This window comes from Pieris rapae, chromosome 24 (genome assembly GCF_905147795.1).
Source record: "Pieris rapae chromosome 24, ilPieRapa1.1, whole genome shotgun sequence".
In the NCBI taxonomy this organism is placed as follows: domain Eukaryota; kingdom Metazoa; phylum Arthropoda; class Insecta; order Lepidoptera; family Pieridae; genus Pieris; species Pieris rapae.
Genome location: NC_059532.1, coordinates 936,038 through 950,339, shown reverse-complemented (window position 1 = coordinate 950,339; position 14,302 = coordinate 936,038).

Below are 14,302 nucleotides of genomic sequence, written 5' to 3'. Positions count from 1 at the left end.
ATTTTGTGTAACTTAGGGGAAATGGAAAAGAGGAACAGAAGAAGTGAAATTCGGCAATACTTTTGGAAATTTGTGTTGCTTACGTACACAGACATATTATTTATTACAAACAAAACACACACATAACAATAATCAAAGAGAAAAAAAATAAATAAAAGATATAATGAGAGGTATGTAATTTTTTTTCCTATTCCCATTAGGTTCGTCTTGCAATGTATGTAATGCGTGTTTGCTGTGGCTGTAATTAGGCCTGGCTCAGCATTATGATGAGGAGCAGAATGTTCCACAGCGCTGGACATTCTGCCAGAGACGACAGCAGCTAGTTTGCGCCTCAGTCGCAAAAAAATAAGATATTAACACTTAGCAGGAAATAATATTATTGAAAGTTAGCAATATCGGTAATGAAGCTTTGTGTAATATGGTGTGAAGTAAATAAAATAAAATTAAGGGTTAAAAATAAGAATAATTGTTAAGAATAAATTTTTTTGTTTGGGCAGATTAAAAACTAGATTTTGTGGGTTTTTTTATGAGTTAATAGATGAATTTTATAGCTGCGACTAAAATTGGACGTTAATTAAATTTAATAATTAAAAGGATTTTCCTTTGCCGCGATTAGAAATGAAAAATCATATTTATAATTAAATCATAATTCGTTTAGGTTCCCAAATTCAATAGCATTTTTCGTACTGTGTCCTCCTAAAATGAATCGTTTTACGATCATAAGACCGAACGACGGAAGAATAATTTTAGTTTTTAAATAATAACAAATAAAATCAAAACATTATTTTCAATAACTTATCAATCACAATAAGCTAATATATATATATATATATTTAATTTAACTTAAAACTATTCTTTTGATATATTTAAAACGTAAAGTTTTCTGGTGTTATATATTTTTATTTCGTCAAATTTTGATATGAACTAAATAATAATAATTTAATTTTTAATTTAAAATGATAATTTGTAAATGTTTGCAAAATTTCAGTTTTATAAACACGATGGGAAATTCTTGATATAATACTCTTTCCAAAAGATATTACAAATCGACTTATAACTCGAAAATCGTAAATAACTTTAATATAAAAATAAATTCCTTTTGTACAAATTTAGTTTATTATCTAATTAATTCATATAATATAAATAATTATATTTTCTCTACACCTTAAACTTGACAAAGTCGCTGAATTGAGAGAGAGTGTGAGAGAAAATATATTTTAGAAAGAGCCCCTGAATGAATTATATAAATACATGTTTAATACCTAATTGAACATTCCCAGAAGACATCTTTATCTTTATGGCGTCATATTAATAATACTATTATTAGAATGTTTTCAAATGGAATATTTTTAATACATAAATGTCATTACGAAACAAAACGGAGTGAAGCGAAAAATACAATTCATAAACTAAGGAAACTTTTAATTTTAATAAAGACTAATGATGCATGCAGTATTATTATAAAATAAATTTATTGTCAAATTAAGTAAGACGCCTCGGCTATTTATGTAGTTCTTACTTATAAAAGAAGGTTGAATAAGTCTCTAAGAGTCTATGGTAGAATACACGAAATCAACGCAGGAATCCTGTGATTTTAAAATTATGATATTTTAAGAATTAATGTTTCAATTTGTTGTTAATTAATGTCCTATAACCCCATGGTGGGGCAGAGGGCGTTAGAGATTTTTCAGGTCAGTAGATGCCCAGAATAAGAAGATGGTTGACGAAGACTTGGAGTCGGTGCGAGATGTCTTTGGTGACCTTCCACGTTTCACAGACTTGATGTTGGATCCGAATATTTTAATCTTGATTCAACGCGTCAGCATCCGTGACTGCCATACAGGCCACCATTCAATTTGTTGTAATACACTCTAATTAGCTAATTAATTAATTAATTATTAAACATAGTGAGTGCAATTGTAGGTAGGTACACTGAAATCCTTAATGAATCAAAGTCGTTGATCTCTAGCTAATAATAATCTGCGAAGTCAAGTAAAAGGGATTATCGACACAAGAGTGTCTGACAATTTTTTACTAATTACTTTATTAGTCATAGTAATCTTTACACTTATTTAACTCAACATACTTTTAAATATACGAAATATACAAATTGTATAGTTTTTACTAGACTAAACATAATACACGTGATTTTTTGCAAAATATTGAATTTTATATTTTCTAAAAGGTCACCAGTCTGCTGATAAATAATAAATACATACCTATATGTAATTATTATTTATTCATTGGTTAAATATAGTGCACTTTGTATAAAGTATTATAATTTTATTGCAACGGACGACTGTTTTACTTAATTTGGCTTTTTCGTGGGTTCGTGGGCGAAACGATGTTTTAAACATCGGATGATGATTTGGACATCATGCAAAAAAAAAACTGAATCTGTTTCACTATCATTTTTAAATATAATAGGCAAGTTGGTGATCAGCCTCCAGTGCCTGACACACGTCGTCGACTTTTTGGGTTTAAGACATGTCGGTTTCCTCACGATGTTTTCCTTCACCGTTCGAGCAAATGTAAAATGCGCACATAGAAAGTCAATTGGTGCACAGCCGGGGATTGAACCTACGACGTCAGGTATAAGTCGCATGCTGAAGCCACTAGGCCAACACTGCTCACTGATGTGGAATATAACCGGGTATATTTTGATATCATAATATTTTTTGACCTTCGATTCTACATTGACAGACTAAAATATAGTTATAACTTCTTTAAATAGATTTTTTTCATCCTAATTTTAATCCGACTGCAATTAATATTTTAAAATTACTTATAGTTTTTACGATGATTTTCGAAAAAATGAGTCAAATTTAAATTCGTGTTTATTTTTAGGTCTTGCTTTTTGTTGGTTATGCTATTTATATTTTCTTCTCTGGATCTAGAATTTGAGAGATGCAAATCAAGATCACTGTATTATTCATTATTATTGTTAATGTTTAAGGGAGAAAAATAAATAAATAATTATTATTATTAAATAACTTTCATCATATCAGTGTTGGCCTGTTTCTGTGTCTTCTTTCTATATAAAATCTAAGTTTTAACGGTTAGACTCTATACATAATTGCTTTTTTTGAAACTAACATCACATTACATATACGCTATCCAAAAAACGCACTTCACCCAAAGCTTTTTCACATAACTTTTCTTAAACCACATTATTAAAAACTAAACGTTATACATTCCTAATAATAATAATAATTTCTATTTTCTCCCAATTTTATTTTCTCCAAAAAAAGTCACTGAAAGGGTATCTGGCTACAACACTAAGTGGAGGAGAGGAAGGCAATCTATACTAGAGGGTAGTTGTGCGACAGAATCTTCTTAAAACATTTTTTTTGAAGTTATTAAACTTCTTTGGGCGCGATGGAGAAAAATGATGAAAGTGAATTTTTACGATGCGCGCGCACACCGACACCTACAGCATGCAGTTAGTTCTAGGTGGTATGAAATTGATAACTATGTTCAAGTTGTATATTCTAGTATTTTTTTATTTAGAACACGTGTTTCGAAAGGGTACAATTAAACAGTGTGAATAAATAAATATTATTTTGGTGTTTTTATTAAATCAATTTCATATACGACGGTGATACTAATAATTTATTATTTATTCGTATATATATATACTAATAAATAATAAATTATATATATATATATATATAGAATATTAGTGATAAAACTGATTTGAATAAACTGTTTTGAGTGCATTTATAGATTTGAGGTTAATTGTCGGTATGTACTATTGTATTACTGTTTAACTGTTTGTGGTGAAAAGGGACTCAATACATCTCAATATAAACCAATTTTATTGTGGAGCACCGTAGATAATAGAATGGATACATTCACAGACTAATAAAAAAGTAAGTATAGACTCAGATGTATTGAACTTGAAAAATCTGCCCCGCCAAAAAGGTTTGTCATCTCCGACATGTCAAATTACGGTAGCTGTCAAAAATCTACGGAATTTAAAATCAGAGTGTAGGAACACGACACTGAATTTGTTTACAATAACAACAAAAATATAAAATTATTGATTAACGGAAAATAATTACATTTATCCTTTATTGAAGGTTGTCAATATAGAGTTAAAAACAATGTCATGATGCAAAAAAAACGTAAATATTTACATGTATCGTACCAGCTCCTTCATATATAGATATAAAATTCTGAAGTTGAAAAATAAATTTTAATACAATTATTTACCACGAAATATTTAATACACGAAACCGAATCTTTCAATTGTTTTTTTTAATTATTAAGGCCGTGTCTTCGTTGCACTACGAATTAATGAATTTATTATTTATAGCCTTATATCAGAATACAAAATACATTATAGCTATTGTTTTTGTTATTCTACTATAACTGATTCTGTGTGCCCACGAGCAAAGGTAGTGATAAATATACTAGATTAGAACATACGCACAATGTCAATACTCGGAACAAACGCAGGCTGCAATTTCCCCGTACTAGACTATGTAAAGTTAGTAATTCTTTTTGGGAAAAGGGATACTCTTCTTTAATAAAATCCCAGAGGCTCTTTTATCTCTGCCTTTTAATAAATTTAAGAAATGTATTCAAGAAAAGCTGTGTAAAAAGGCTTACTATAAAGTTATTGAGTTGATATATCTAGTTGATAAAAGGGCCTGGGACTAGTGCTGGGCAGGCTACCTCTAATTAATTTAATATATTTGTTTTAAATATTGTTTGATGATTTGCTTTTTTTTAAAAGAGTACCGAGAGTTTTTTTCGCCGGCTTTTTCTCTCGGCCAACACCCTCTGTCTTCTTTGCCGATGAGTAGGGATGCCAACAAGTTCGAATTGATTGACGTGGAATAAGTGATACCTAGATGATCTTATGTTCCAAAATAAACGTATTTTATTTTATTTTTATTTTAAAAGGCCTCCCCCATTTATTTCCATTTTTCCTTATTGTATATCAATCTTTCCAGCCATTTTCACGAAGTTTTTACTTAAAAAAAATCACAGAAGTTTTTTTTCCAAAATTTTAAAAAGAAGCTACTAATTTATTTCAATATCAGATTTAATAATTGGATTGTTATATTAATAACTCATTGTTAGGTTTGGTTTCTTTTCATTTCCTATCAATAATAATATTCTACTGAAGACTTGCCTGTATGGGCGTAATTTCGTAGACCTTGACAGTCGATCGATCTCATAACTGCATCCCAATAGCCAAATCCTACAAAGAAAATCCATTTTTGGCGACGAACAGAAAACAATCTCTTTGCTCTTTACACATATTTTGATAATCAACATAAACCAAATAAAGTAAATAAAACCGTACAAATAATATTATAGCTTTTTTAATTATTTTAAAAACTGGTTTCAGATAAAATCTTAAGATAGGATTTTTTTTATTAGAGTTTATCCATATACACCGATCCGACCTACCATGGATAGCTTGTATCGAAAGATGGCTTTTATCATTATTCGGATTAAGATGTCTATCTCAGATGGTCTAAAATGGTTTGAGATAAATAAAGATAAATAAATAAAAAATACGGTCCTTCAAGAAAAGAGCGTACCAATTCCTAAAAGGCCGGCAACGCACTCGCGAGCCCTCTGGCATTGAGAGTGTCCATTGAGGTACGCTCTTTTCTAGAAGGAGCCTAAGTCGAATTGGTTCGTAAATACTTCAGTGGGCAGTCACAAGAAAGGCAAAAACTGCCTAGAAATGCGCGCATTTGTGGAACGGCGAACGTCGAGGTGATACAGGTGGAACTTCGTATTCTGCCTCGACGTCCGATGATGAAACTCAACTGCAGGTATTAATCCGAACAACTCCTCTGAACACTCTCCATGGTAAATGCGATAGAAGATCCACAGAAATTCTCATTAAATGTAAAATGTCTTTGTCATAATAATTACGTAGAAGATAATCCATGACTCCTACTCAACAAAAGTCTCATAATAAATCCCAATTTCAAAACAAACGAACGAATTTCTCAGAAAGTTCGTGTGAAGACGATAGTCGAGTTTATTGCGGACTAGGATAATAAATTGTATGTACAAAACGATTTTAAAACAAATGGTGACTTTCACCAGTATAATACGCGAAATAGAACTAATTTGAGTGTGCGACCAACCAGGCTCAAGAAGACAAACCACTCTTTATATGGAAATTGTATTCGTTTTTACAACAATCTCCCAAGTGAAATTAGAAAACTATCACTAAATGAATTCAAAGCCCTTGTTAAAAGTAAATTAATTAATAAAGCCTTTTTATAAATGTGACGAATACTTAAATGATCCTAATCCTTGGGATTGATTTGATCCAGTTCAAACAATTTGAATTAAAATCTTGGCGATTGAAAAGAGTAGCGGAAAGTTTCTTGCCAATTCTGCTTGCCCAAGTTCAATAAAGATATTTTGTTTTGTTGTTGTAAAGCGACAAAAGAACTATACATATAGAGATACTAGCTGACCCGGCAAACGTTGTTTTGCCATGTTTTTGTGCCAAAAAATTTAAGTTTATAATTAACAAAAAAAACATAAGGGATGATTGTAGAGGGGTGAAAATTGCATGTATTTTTGTATGGTGTATCGTAAAAAAATAAAAACGAAAAATTTTGTCTAAAAATAAATTAAAAAATTAGGGGTGGACCACCCTTAACATTAAGGCGGATGAAAAATAGATGTTATTCGATTCTCAGACCTACCCAATACGCACACAAAATTTCATGAGAATCGGTCGAGCCGTTTCGGGAAGTTCGGTTACTAACCCCGTGACAAAAGAATTGTATATATAAGATATACTATATAGGATGTATCATTATGGAAGATAGGTTAAACCAACCAAAGATAAAACAAAAGATTCAACACGTTAGGAACATCGTTGTTAAATATATAATTGTGTAAAAACATATATTACCGCTGATTTATAAGTAAATGCTAATGACGACAGTTTTACATATTATGGTATAATCGTCAACATCGCTAATTGATTAATTACCAATTCAAAAACATACTATGTTATATCATATGTACTCATAAGGGAGCGTTGAAGTATTACGTCACGCAATTTTTGGAAATTCTTGACACTGCCGGTGATGGAACCTATAACCTCATGGTTGAGAGTTGCACGCAAAAAATACTAGTCCCAGGATTATATTGGGCAGCTCGGAGGACATCTTAATCCAATTGAGGATTTCTGTTCTGAAAGGGCGGGACCTGACGAAACCATGAGGGAACTAAAAGACTGCAGAAGACAGTTCCAATTATACGTATACAGAAATACCAAGCCAATTCTTAAAAGGCCGGCAACGCACTCGCGGCCTCGGGCGGCGGTATCACATAAGATAAGGTGAGCCTCCTGCCCGTTTGCCGCTTGTTCTATAAAAAAAGCCAAGTGGCCAGCTTCTAACTCAAACAATCCATCAGGTAAGTTGTCCTTTCTTTGTACCCCTAGAGTTACTAGAACTAAGAGTCTATACCTACTCGCTTTTTTTGATTATTTGCTTTTTATGGTCTAGTGCATGGGCAACCACCGACCCGCGACCCTCTGTAACAATTGACCCTTCCCGCGCCACATTTAGAAAAAAAAACAATTAAAAAAAATTACATTAGGTACTTATACTTACGGCCGACACATCAAACCTAATTAATAATAATCGAATTACTGACTGACGATAATTTGGGAAATTCTTTACGTCTTTGTATGGGTGAAATTAATCCAAATATCAATGGATAAGTTTCCCGGATTCAATTGCAACTACCTCGTTGATTTCGGTGATTGTATCTTAGTTTGCAATAGCAAATTTAACGATTCAATTGTAATTATTGAAATAAATTGTACTATAATAACATTGTCGTTATTATTACATACTAGTGACCCGCCCCAGCTTCGCACGGGTGCAATGCTGATGAAAAGCAGGTTCTTATTATGTATTGTTATTTCCGTCGCTGGAAAGCTCCGATAATATACGCGGTCGATCGCAGCTAAATAAGCTGTAATGGGCTGTATAGATCTATATTAAATGAACAATGTATTCAAGGTATTTAATTGGTTAAGGATTAATGCTGTATTGGTTAAAATCGCTTCGAAAATTAGTCATATATACTTAATTAAACTTAATTATTTACGACATCACATTAGAAACCTCAAAAATAACAGTACTTCTCCACTATTTAATGGATGTTATTATATATATATAAACCTTCCTCTTGAATCACTCTATCTATTAAAAATCCGCATCAAAATCCGTTGCGTATCAAATCGCTTGCGTATCAAAGATTTAAGCATACAAAGGGACATAGGGACATAGAAAGCGACTTTGTTTTTTACTATGTAGTGAAATCTATCACAAAAAATATTATTAAACGCGGCCCGCGAATTCGCAAAAGTTTGGACCTCAATATGTCAAAGGTTGTCCATAGTTCCTTGGGTAGAATTCCTAGCGAGGGCCCATCTTAAGGGCTTGTGAAGGGCTGATGTGTTTTAAGTAGGTTGGGTCTCGCTAACCCTCTGAATAGCATTCGCACCTCATTAAAAAAATTGCTGGTCTAAAAATTCAATTACTAACATTAATGAAAATATTGATATATTTTACGACAATCTTATTCACTGTAATGTGAACTCTTAATCAGATTTAAGTTTCTATTTAGTTAGTTCTATATAATAGTGATATTGCAGAGTTTTGACATTTTTCATGGTTCGCTGGCCTCAGCTAAGAGTAGAATTAGGACTCTGTACCAATAATTTATTTTCTTGATTATAGTGTTTTAATTCTTTATAGCTATTATTTTTAGATTTTTGTTTGTTTTTTGTTTTGACACTTTATTGTATTCACTTAATTTCGCTGGTCGTGTCCACATGTTCTAGGGACGGCACCGCTTTTTTTTTATATTTTCGTATTTAAGTTGATGTTGACATGTGTTTGTCCTAATTTTGTGGTCCAATAAAAAAATATAATAAAATAATAATAATTATTGATGTGTGTGTGTTAAATTTGTGACGTCATATCTTCTTGTATAAATGCATATACGTTGTTTTAGAACTGATAAATAAATCTGAATGTAATTATTTCGACACAGCTTGTGTGGAAATTTTTAACTTTAGCGATTATATTTACGTCCGTGTTTTTACCGAACTAGCACGCCAATACGAGTAGCCGGTTTTCTGTATGAATGATTTACAATTGCGTTAATTTTTATTGACGAATTTTAATAATAATTATTTGTTTGCAAGAATTATGTTATACCTGAGGTCGTAGGTTCGATCTCCGGCTTTCACCAATGTAGTTTCTTTCTATGTGCACATTTAACATTTGCTCGAACGGTCAAGAAAAACATCGTGAGGAAACCGACATTTCTTAGACCCAAAAAGTCGACGACGTGTGTCAGGCACTGGAGGCTGATCACCTACTTGCCTATTAGATTTAAAAATGATCATGAGTGTACCAATTCTTAAAAGGCCGGCGACGCACTCGCGAGCCCTCTGGCATTGAGAGTGTCCATGGGCGGCGGTATCACTTAACATCAGGTGAGCCTCCTGCCCGTTTGCCCCCTGTTCTATGATTAAAAAAATGAAACAGATTCAGAAATCTGAGGCCAAGACCTAAAGAAGTTGTAGCGCCACTAATTTATTTTATTTATTTGTTCTGGTGGTACAATCTAAAACTCGCATATTCTGCCAAAAAAGCGTGCAAATTCGTCTTAAAATGCATTTTAAGTTACATACATTTTTATCACTACACCAGATTATTGAAATATATTATACCGTTATCAAATCAATATTAATATATGTTACGCAAATCATTAATAGAATAATATTCCAAAAGTAGACATTTAAGGTGATTTAAAAACTCTAGGAGGAAGATCTGAATGTTTTTAGTTAAAAACTTAATTTTTTTTAAATAAATATTTTCTAAATAATTCTCCGACTATATAGTCGTCGAAGGTATAAAATTACGTAAATGGTATAGGTAACACGGATGATAAAACACTACCATTACAGCAAATCCCAAAAAGATACGTCTTAATGTAACGTTGAACATTATTTCCTTTAAATTCGTCTCCGTTACTTTTATGCCCATCTTAATATATATATTTCTTGTGTGCGTGTGTATGTGACTGAACTCCTCCTAAACGACTGGACCAATTTTGATGAAATTTTTTGTGTGTGTTCGTTGAGATTCGAGAACGGTTTAGATTCACAATTTTGTCCGCTGGACAATGTTTTTTTTAATTAATTAGTACTTGTTGATTTTGGAATGTTTTACATTGGATCCGACAGACGGCGCTACCATCGCACTGTCAAATTATAAATAATATTCGAATTTTAATTTTAGTCTGTCCCGACAGTTAGCGCTGCGATCAAATTAAAAAAAAGTTTTGTTATCATTGCGTTATTGTAGACCATGTGCTGGATCGTTAGATATTGTCATAACATTTGAATAATAATTTTCATCAAAATGGTCCAGAATGTTTTAGCTTATTAAAAAAAGTTTGAAATTTTCAAATTAAAGACGTATAGACAGGACAACGTCTGTCGGATCCGCTAGTAGCTTATAAATAAATAAATATAGCCTTTATTGACAATCTTGTAAGTTACATCTTATCTTATTTCTACTTTATATACTACTTATACTTATTAACGAAATTTAGTTAAATGTAAATATTATCATATTATTTCCTATTAGACACCGGTTTCTTGATTGTCTTGCTTTTCAGCATAGGCCTCCCCACAAAGAACATCAATTCATTCCATTTCCATGTGGATGAGGAAAGCAAGAGATCAAATATATCTATAGATAGATATATTTATCTATAGATAATAAGATGATTATTTTTTATCCTACCATCTTCCGATCTTGTCTACCTTTACATCTCGTTTTATGTCTAGGGCACCATTCCATAACTTCTTTGGTCCATTTTTCCGTATTACTTCTTATCATGTTATCAATGCCCAGCCCATTTCCATTTTAGTTGTATGATTCGGTATTTTATGTCTATAATTTTAGTTTGTTTTCTTATGTAAAAATGTAATGTATGTACATTACAAAAATATTCAACCAACCAGAAATTTGTCAACGTCAAATGGAAAGAAGTGTACTTAACATAAAACTAAAAGACAAAGTTCCATTAACAATAGAAACAAACTAAATTATATACATAAAATGCCCATAGCTTGCTCAGTGTTAAACCTATTGTATCCATTTTACAGTCGGTCAGAACATGTAACACCTTGGTAATGAAGGTATAACACCTGTTATACCTTCATTACCAAAGGTTTTTTCCTAATTAATTAGTTAATTCCAGAATTATGTATGACCTTACCAAATTTAAATTAAAATAATATTATTTTTATGTTTTTGTCAACATCAGTACCTCAATTTTGTTTGTAATAAATAATATGTCTATGTCTATGTCTATGTCTAATTTGTTTGTATGAAATAGAGTTGACAATAGTACGACAATGTTCGCTTGCGATATGTAATTATGTGTTTAGTTCTAACCGCCGGTATCTTCGGAACCTTGCTTTTAATAATATATTTTAATGATTACATTATTAAGTATATTAGAATTAACCTATATTAAAAAAATATTGACTCTTGTGCATTAAGAGTGGCGTATAGTGCATTAACATAAAGAAATATTTAATCATACTGATTAATGGAACGGGTATTTAACATGACATCAAGTGTTATTCGTAAATACTAAACAAATATTACTATATCTACAACTTTATATATATGTACTAGTATTATGAAGAAAGATTTTTATGTAAGTTTTTAACGGATTAGATCAAAAAGTACTGGACCGATTTTAATAATTCTTTCACCATTTGAATGCTACATTATCAGTGATTACAATAGGCTAATTTAAATTGCAAGAAAAAATAAGATTCTTTACTAAAACTACAATAATGTTACCCAAGGTGTAAAAAATGTATATAAAATATCTTTCATCGCTTGCGCTGCGAAAACTATTAGAACGTAAAACAAAACAAATATTCCACGATATTAAAGAACTAGTTATCTACAAAAAAATGTTTAAACAAATTAATGTCCACCCATGAGAAACCAGGACGGGTTGCTAGTATTATCTAAAACTTTTCTTTTTTCGATTTTTTAATCTTTTGAGTTTTGAACACGTATCTTTTTCAAACAACCATTTCACATATTTTTTGTGTTAACAATAAGGATTGGGGTGTTAAAGAAAATATGGAGCCGACAGACATATTCCAGATACTACAAAAGCTTGCAAGTTACAATTACTTGTACCGAGTTTGGCTGCTCGGCAGCCTAGTAGGAGAGAGACAGATGTCGAACGCTGCCGAACGCGGAGGCTGAATGTGCCTCTTTGTCGCTCGTTCCGCTCTCTCACTTGCACTTCAAGCATAAAATGGAACGCCTCAAAGCGAGGTAACGCCGCATACGTCAAGCCCTTGATCAATTCGATGAAGATTCACGCACGAAAGCGTGAATCTTCATCGAATTATAAGACGTTGTAATTCACGCATGATACCGTGACCAAGAGAGATATATATATATATATATAATATATAGATATTATAAAATAAGACTTAATTATTATTATACTTATTGTTTTTCTGTAAGACAAAAAAGCAACATTTAATGCCCTTACTTCAGGTATCGATACTATATAAAATCAAAAACATAACCCCTTCAATCTTCGCAAACACATTCACCCACTGACAGTTACAATGACATGAGACATCTGTCCAACTACATGGCGCCAAACTCAAAATAGAGAATTAGAATAAGAATCAAATTAATTAAGAAAAACAATATCAATAATAGTGGTTTTCTTTACACATATATATATATATCCGTAATCGATAATCAAGTACTTACGTTTAAACGCCTTTTTCTTCAAATATGTGTCGCACAGTTTATCAAGCACAAATTTTACAGTATTTTTATGGCAAATCGATTAACACTTTACGAGCGTAAGGATAAAATTGATTTATGAGCTGTTTGGACTAGCAACTCTGATATTGTGCGCTCAAAATAATAAATATGCGGAATACATTGGATGCCTACAGTCAATGGAGTGGAAATCGTCATAGTTTAAGACATAATTTTTTTTTATGTTACTGGAGGCAGACGAGCACCTGATGTTAAGTGACTCCGCCGCCCATGGACATTAGTACTGCCAGAAGGCTCGCAAGCGCTGCCGGCCTTTTAAGAATCGGTACGCTCTCGACCCTTAAAGTCGTATTGGTTCGGAAATACTTCAGTGAAAATGATAAAGAAACTTTAGTATAGAATTATACATTTAGGTGGAAATTATATGTTTAGGGGGTAGATGGTAGATTTATTTAATGAATTTGAGGGAGTAATCAACATTATCTGAAATGCAACTTCTTTAGGCGCATGAGGGTAATATATTTACGGATGAAACGTCACGAACATGTGCAGCGTTTCTGTCGAAGGAAAGGGAGAGGACGATTGTGATCTATCTTTCCTAGCTATTTGTAAATGTGTATGGCCCGATCTGTGAAGGACAAACAATGGGCGTGAAGAGGCGGACGCAACCGCCGCATCGCCTGTCGGGAAGCGGATAAGGCTCTGCTGTAACCACATCCCGCATAATCCTTAAAAGGTTGGCAACGCACTCACGAGCCCTCTGTCATTGAGAGTGTCCATGGGCGGCGGTATCACTTAACATCAGGTGAGCCTCCTGCCCGTTTGCCCCCGGTTCTATAAAAAAAATCGGAAGCCAAACTTGTGTTACAATTATTATTTATGTGTGAGGGAAAAACTAAAGGGCTAATTTAGTACTTAACTAGTTACTAGCTTAACTAAAATAAAAAAAAAGCCTTTTATTTCCTACAAATTAATTTTACACTGACTTATCTTTAAACGCTTACTTAACTAATTAAAATTAATACCTTCTTATTTTTATTTATTTTCTATATTATTTACCTATAACTATTTTATTTACTGTTATTAATATACTACTTACTACTACATAATATTTGCTATTATAATGGATGTTAATTTACATATAAAACTTGGCGATTAAAAAGAGTGGCGGAGAGTTTTATTTCCAGTTCTTCTCTTCCGTTCTACGCCCTTGATTTGAGAACTGGCAGTAAATGTAAAATTAAATTCATTTTATTTTTCTTTTTTTTTTTGACACTCATAAGTGTACATTGTTACCTACATGAATAAATAAATTTTGATTTGATTTGATTTGACATATATATAATACTAGCGGATCCGACAGACGTTGTCCAGTCTACACGTCTTTAATTTCAAAATTTCAATTTTTAATAAGCCATTTTGATGAAAATTATTAT